This window comes from Bos mutus, chromosome 11 (assembly GCF_027580195.1).
Source record: "Bos mutus isolate GX-2022 chromosome 11, NWIPB_WYAK_1.1, whole genome shotgun sequence".
NCBI classification, from domain to species: Eukaryota; Metazoa; Chordata; class Mammalia; order Artiodactyla; family Bovidae; genus Bos; species Bos mutus.
In genome coordinates this window covers 65615160-65622691 of record NC_091627.1, presented here as the reverse complement: position 1 = coordinate 65622691, position 7532 = coordinate 65615160, and the positions used below count along the sequence as shown (strand labels likewise).

The 7532-nt window shown below is 44.8% G+C and overlaps 1 long non-coding RNA gene across 1 annotated transcript in view; it reads left to right on the top strand.

Annotated features, from left to right (window-relative positions):
• Positions 1-3235: 3235 nt before the first annotated feature.
• The window catches only part of LOC138989989 (uncharacterized), a 586522-nt gene continuing 582225 nt past the window's right edge, over positions 3236-7532 (top strand). Inside the window, exon 1 of the long non-coding RNA XR_011466180.1 lies at positions 3236-3349. This is a non-coding gene — a long non-coding RNA (uncharacterized lncRNA). The remainder of the gene's footprint in view (positions 3350-7532) is intronic.

Sequence of the window (7532 nt, the reverse complement as noted above, 5' to 3'; positions counted from 1 at the left end):
GACTGGTCACTGGAAACATCAAACCATGATGAGAAGCTTAAAATTTTCAACTCCAGCCCTCATTTTCTTGAGAAGGGGAAGAGGCTGAAAATAGACTTAATGATCGATCATGCTACATACTAAAGCTTCCATAAACGTCCCCAAAATACAGGGTTTGGAGAACTTCCAGGTTATCAAGCACATCTAAGCCAGGAGATGATGCACCCCAGCTCCACAGGACAGAAGCTCCTGTGCTCTCGATGCTCCCAGACATCGCCCTACGTATCTCTTCATCCGGCTGTTCATCTGTCTTTTAAGAAACTACTGCTGCTGCTAAGTCACTTCAGTCATGTCCAACTCTGTGAGATCCCATAGACGGCAGCCCACCAGGCTACCCCGTCCCTGGGATTGTCCAGGCAAGAACACTGGAGTGGGTTGCCATTTCCCTCTCCAATGCATGAAAGTGAAAAGTGAAAATGAAGTCGCTCAGTCATGTCTGACTTTTCTCGACCCCATGGACTGCAGCCCACCAGGCTCCTCCATCCATGGGATTTGCCAGACAAGAGTACTGGAGTGGGGTGCCATTGCACTACTAAGTATAATGTTTCTCTCAGTTCTGTGAGCTGCTGTAGCAAATTAATTAAATCCAAAGGGGAAAGAGGTCACGGGAACCTCTGATTTGTGGCCAAGTCAGGGAGGAGTTGCAGGTAATCTCAGTTCAGTTCAGTCGTTCAGTCATGTCCGACTCTTTGCAACCCCATGGACTGCAGCATGTTAGGCTTCCTTGTCCATCACCAACTCCTGGAATTTACTCAAACTCATGGTCATTGAGTTGGTGATGCCATCCAACCATCTCATCCTCTGTCATCCCTTTCTCCTCCTGCCTTCAATCTTTCCCAGCATCAGGGTCTTTTCTGATGAGTCAGTTCTTCGCATCAGGTAACCAAAGTATTGCAGTTTCAGCTTCAGCGTCAGTCCTTCCAATGAATATTCAGGACTGATTTCCTTTAGAATTGACTTGTTTGATCTCCAAGGGACTCTCAAGAGTCTAGGTAATCTAGGGACAGACTATTTATGATCCGCATCTGGTGGGATCTAACACCATCTCCAAGTAGACAGTGCCACAACTGAGTTAAACTGTAGGCTAAATAGCTCGTGCTGTGGAGAACTGCTTGGTGTAAGTGGAAAAATATACACTTGGTGACCAGAATCACCAGAAGTGATGTGTTGTGAATGTGGAAGTAGTGTAAGAGTAAAGGAGATACACAAGGACTGAATCTGTCAAATATACTTTGTTAAGGAGAGATGCCAGAAACTGGAATAAGCTCAAGAGCAGCTCCATTTGCCCGTCTCCCTCCAACTTCCCAAACAAATCTCAGTTCATGATAAGTGACACATGCAGTGAATGTGGTGCAAATATGCAAAATTCAACCATATTAGAAAAATATGGATCTGCAATTCCATACAAGCAGGCCAGATCTTTAAATAAATTAATGCAAAACACATTTGTTTCACCTAACTTTGAAAAGTGACTCTATGGCTCCTTCAGTCTAATTTTCACGCAATAATTTTTTTTCAGGCACTGAGTATAGGAATTTCCTACTCAAAGGCCTTGATCACATAGTTCTGAACCGCAGAAGTTTCATTTCTGATGCCAAGAGAATTTAGGTACAAGCATTCGGAGAGGGTAAATATGAAGGGTTTCATAAGGTCAAATTTAAGTTAGAATTAGGGAAAACATGCAAAACTTAGCTTACTATAGAGAAAAACATCACAGGTGTGGAGAAAAAGCATAGTTATTACTTCTGTAGAATTTTCCTGAGGGAATAGACAAAAGTTATGTGTATACTGGGGGGTCATTTTGATTGCTTGGCAATACCTTTCTCTTCCTATATAATCAGAATGCTTGAACACTTATTTATTAATTGACCCAGAGGTTTAAACCACCACAGTGCCTGGCCTACAGTGTAAATATTTCTTAGTTCAGTTCTCTTGATCGGAGCAGATGGCCCCTCTACACTTAAAACCAATATATTCTATGACCTGTAAATGGTTGGTTCAAACTTTTAAGGATGACATTACTCTATTTAACAGTGCCTTCCCAACAAGAATTAAGCAGGTAAGGCAATAACTTCTTTTAATGAGATTAATTCTGATAATTTAAGAGGCACCGTTTCACTGCAAGATGTAGATGACTTTCAATCCTCCTTACGAATTAAAATATTTAATCATTGGTATACAGTCAACACAGTGGTTATAAATAGGAGTGACACCGAAGTCCTTTTTTTAAATAAATGAGACCATAACCCTATAATTTTCTTGCCACGGATTACCCCGATTCTCATCATAAACATACCTAGGACTTAAAAAATGCCTGTATTAACTGTAGTGAAAGCTGGTGTTCAAATGCATCTCCACCCACAGAAGGTCACATACATAGTTGCTAAGCCTTCCTTTCCACCAGGACCCATCTCCTCGAAGTTTTAAACTCAGTATATATGCTCAGTCTACCCCCTCCCTAAAGAGTTGTGGAAGGAAAAGTACCTATAATTTATGCAAACATAAGGCAGAAACATCCCGTCCTTGTACCTTTCCACTGTGTTGGCGCTAGTTTGGATGGTGTGTGCACGGGCGTGGGTGAGTGTGTAAAACCCGGCGTTTTCTTAAAGGTGTGGAGTTGACGCCAACCGACCACCCGTCCCGAGGAGCGGGCTTTACTCTGTTTATTCCGCCCTGGCGTGGCGGGGACTATTCCGCGCGCCCTTAGGCAGCCGGACATCACTTAAGAGTTGGGGTTCTCTAAGTGAAGAACCTGGTGCTTTGGCAGAGTCCAAAATCAGCCTGAGAACTTGGGTACTAGAGAGTTAGGTGGCAAGGAAAGGTGACTGGAAATTGCACCCCATTTATCTGGCACCTTCCACGGAGGCTAGTCTAATAAATGGGGAGGCGGTGGCGGGAAAGGCGGGAGGAAAGGAGGGAGGGAAACACCCTCCTCCTCTTTCAGTAACTGCACCTCAGCTTGAGATTTGGGTATGTTTTTACCTGTATTTCTAAAAACCACCACCGCACTCCCCGCACCAACCACTCCACTGCCTCGACTTCCATGAGAAGCCGCTACTGAGGCCAAAGACAAGAGGGGAAGACGGAGGAGCGGGGTGGGGGAAGACAAATAAATGAAAGCGCGCGCGAGCGAGGGGGGCCGGGGAGAGGAGGGAGCGCCCGGGACTAGCGACGGCGGCAGGTTCAATTAGCTAAACAAAGAAATCATGGCGGATTGTTTACATTTGGCAGCGCCTGGGCCGCGCGACCGCCGGCCCCCAGCCGCCGCGGCCCTCGAGGAGTCGGCGAGCTGCCCCCGCGCCCCGGCCTGGTAAGTGACGCCGCCGCCCCACGCGCCGCCCCCGCCGCCACCCCGCCCCCCCCCGGCCTCCGCCCCCCGCCCCTCCCCCGCCGCCCCAGCCCCCTCCTCCGGCCCGCGGCGCAGCTGGGCTCCGCGGAGATTTCGGCGACGCGGCGGCTGGGGTCCTCGGCGCCGCTGGTGCAGCCGCCGCCGGGAAGGGATGGAGAGAGTCGGGGAGGGAGCTGCAGAGCCGCGTGCAGAGCTGGACCCCCTCCTCTGGTCCGTGGCCCCCGGGGTCAGGCCCTCCCTCGCGGGGCGCGCTCGCCCAGCCACGCCGCCTCCCGGACCGAGGAGGACCGAGGCGGAGCGCGCCGCAGCCAGGGAGGTGGGGCCCGGCCGTGACCCCGCGGCAGGCGCTGTGCGGAGGGCGGGGTGGCAGCTCGGAGCCCGGCCCCAGCCTTCCCGCCTCTGGTCCAGCGGCCTCTGACGAGGACTCGCTCCCTCTCTCCTGCTCCCCCTCCTTTCCTGCTCCCGTCCTTGCATCCCTCAGGCTGGCCCTAAGGTTGAGCACCTGCGCCCCGGGGGTCGCCTCCAAAGGTTGACCTTGCCAGAGCCCCCCACGTCTGTGAGAGCTTTCCCAAAGGCTGAACCTTTCCTCATCTTTTTGGCCCCGGGGTTCGCTTTTTTCCCGTAGGAAGAAACTGTTGTTCCTACAGAGGCTTTTAGCTGCCTTTGTGCTGAGCTTGGCACGGTGATACCAGGCGGTTGGCTAATGACAGGGGAGGAAAACAAAGGCAACAAATAGGGGAAGAAGTAGAGGGCAATGTCACCCACAACACAGGGAGTCTATTTTCCTAGCGAAGATGGTTTCCTTTGCAGGAATCCTTCGAGCATCATTGGCATGAAAGTGACTTATTTCCTTTGTAGAGAGAAAAAACAAATCCTACGTCTCAAATTAATCTCAATTTTTCCTTCCATAAAACTTTTTTCTTTTTTAATGTTTAGTGCATATTTAGTAGTGTGCCCTTTTTTCCTCTTGTGTTTTCCAGAACTTCAGTTAATATATCTTAGTCTGTGTCCTATTTGGGGGGAAATCACAGCCAGGCCTGTCAGAGCAAGACTAGAGTTGGTGGTATTTAAGTAACCTTGCCACAGGCTTGGCTGGGGACCAGGGCAACGGAACCAAGTCTTGCATATGTCTGAATCTCAGATATCACATGGCTAACAGGTTGCTAATGGACATTGTAATTTGTAGTTCAGTGAACTGCTTTATCACCTGAGAAAGAAAATTCTGCTGTTAAAAAAACAAAACGCACAAAAACTTGTGTTATTGTGGCAATTTTATCTTTTCTATACAAATGTGATTCAGGTGAATGAATATTTGTTTCATAATTTTGGTTATACCCTCTCAGAGGCCCATCTGGAATAAGGTATACTTCTCTTTTTCTCTCCTTCCCCTTGAAAGTAGCAAACACAAGGTAACTGTCTCACTTATTAGATTCAACTAAATTATATTTTTGCTTATTAATTACCAAAGCAACTTTCTATATAACCTACTGCATCTTTAATAAAGCAAAACTTACTTTATTATTTGGCAGGCGTAGCCCTACATCTTGCCAACTGTCTCCTCAGTTCTTTTTGATCCATTGACATTTCAAAAACTAAGATTTAGTCACAGAGCAGAATAGGAATGAAAATAGGTGTCAAGCCTTAACTAACTCAGAAACCCAGAACTTCTGGTGTCAGAAGTTCCCACTGAAGAGCCTACATGTCTATTTTCATGGTTGTGTGGACTTCAGGGAAAAAAAAAAAAAAAAGTTGATACATCCCTAAAGAGCTTCTACCCAGACACTTAACTCACCAGTTAGCTTGAGATTCCATTACTCAGTAACCCACGCACATTCTCATAAATGGATTTTATGTGGACTCCCTCCCCAAACCAGGTCAGAGATCATAATCATGGAAGGAAGTGAATTGGCCTCCAAAGTGACTTTAACAGAAGCAGAAAGCTCAGTCTTTGGTTATAGATCTTGCTGACCCATTAAGGGTCAGTAAATTAGTAAACTGTACTTGAGTTGACACTTCTGATCCCAGCTTAATGGGTTGATTAACTGATGGCTGCTCTCTTCATTATGGGCTATTAGCACGTTGTTAAACCTGAACTTAAGAGTAAGAAGTTGTTTTTATGTTTACTCTTTGGTTCCCAAGGTTAATCAGTATTCATCATGGCCTTAAAATTTGGTAACTAAAGAGGTTAAATAAACTCTTTTGTAGAGAAAAGAAAGCTCAGTATTATAACTACATATGACTTTGGGATGCAAAATCTTATCTGAAGATGCATAAAAGTATTCAATTAGGAACACCATCTCCAATGGGAGAAATACATATAAGCATTAAGGATTTAACATTGACATCCTTTTCATTCATAGCTGATCCTCTTATTCTTCTGTGTGCATTTGAATGACTGTCAAACTTAATGATATTTAGAATGTTAATGATGGTTTGTGTAAATTGCTGGCTAGGAATAGATAGCTCTTTGTAGTCAGTGCCTAAGCCTAGACGTTGCCTTTCAGGAAGTGTGAATCTTGGGCCCCAGGGAGGCACACATTTGTGATCAATATATGTTAGAAATCAGTCTTTATACTGTATTATTAAGTCCCTGGCCTATTTCTTCTTTCTTGGCCTTCCTGAAACTTGTAGAACATTCAAAGGTAGTTGGAATCCTGATGTAATGGGTGTCATCAGTGATTACTCTCACCGTTTGCTAGTCAACATGTCAATAATGCTGGGAAACCTGCTTTAAATATTTGCAAAATGTATACTCCCAATCATACAATAGATCAGGAATTGTATAGATTGTTTTCTTCCTATGGAACTTTATTCAAAACTCAGTCTATTCTATCAGCTAGGTCACAGAAAGAGCAGTAATTTCCAGTAGAGGTTTTTAAGTTGATTAATTGGTAAGCCTTTATTAAAATGAAGGCAAAAAAAATAATCAAACTCAAGAAGTATTCCACAGGAAAATATAGGAGAATTAGGACATTTTTATATTTCTAAAATTGCTGCTAAGAAGAGTGTCAGGAAGGCCGGAGAGGTTCAGAAACAAAGAACTGATTGCCAGAATGAGAGGCCACTTAATCTGGCAAAGAGATCACTGATGATGTTGGGTGGGTTGTGTTGATTGAAAGGTTAAAGTGAGAGGCAAGATTGTTGGAGGCCAAAGAGGAAGAAGACAGTGAGAAAGTTGTAGTAGATAATTTTAAAGAAAAATGTTTCAGGATGTTGTTCTTGAAAGGCACTATGACTGGCAAATCCTCAGTTCATAGGACCAAGTCTAAGAAAATAGGATCTTAGAAACAAAATTAAAACAGCATTACGTACATTAAAAACTCCACAGCAAATAAAAGCTGTGAAAGGCACCTGCCTTCCAAACCAGCTACGTTTGTCAGCATTAAAAGCCTGTACCCACAGGTAAATCCTCTTGAATTATCTTCGTTTTAGTTGTCTGGGGACACATGGCTCCAGGATTGTGGTCCGCCAAGGCAGACGGTCCCCAAGCTCTAGGGTACACAGATTATTTTTGGATTTCAAGTGTTTGAGCCCATTCTTACTTGAAATTCAGTGTCTTTTGCACTTGTTCTTGTTTCATTTCCTTAAGCTCTGGCAAAATGCTTTTGTAACCGTATAGCCTTTCTACAAATTATCTTGGTATTTAGGGGAAGTTATTTTTTGTCCACGCCCCCACCACCCCCAGCCAGAGGGATGTGCATCTGGGGTCATAGCTGCAGAATCAGAGGATGTGCTGTGAGAAGGTCTTTCTTTGCAACACCAGACTACACAGTCCACCAGAGAGCACAGTGACATTTATTGTCCTGTCCTGCCACTTAAGAGATTGAACTGAATCTATAATGTATAAAATGGCTTTAAACTTGTAATGTGTACATATAAAATGACATATTTAAAATTTGTTTGGCAAGAGCTGATTTGATTATGAATGGTATATTGTGAGAAAGGGACAAATAAAAGGAAAACATTTGGCTGTATTAGATGACAATCTGCAGATAATTTGTTTTAAAAAATGATTTCATTAAGGTGGCTTTGAGGTATGCTATGTGTTTGGAGCAGGAGTTGAGGGGCAATCAGCAGGGGCTGCTAAGAATCAGAGGCCGTGGAAAACAAGGTGGGGCAGCTGAAAGGATCTCCAGCCCACCTT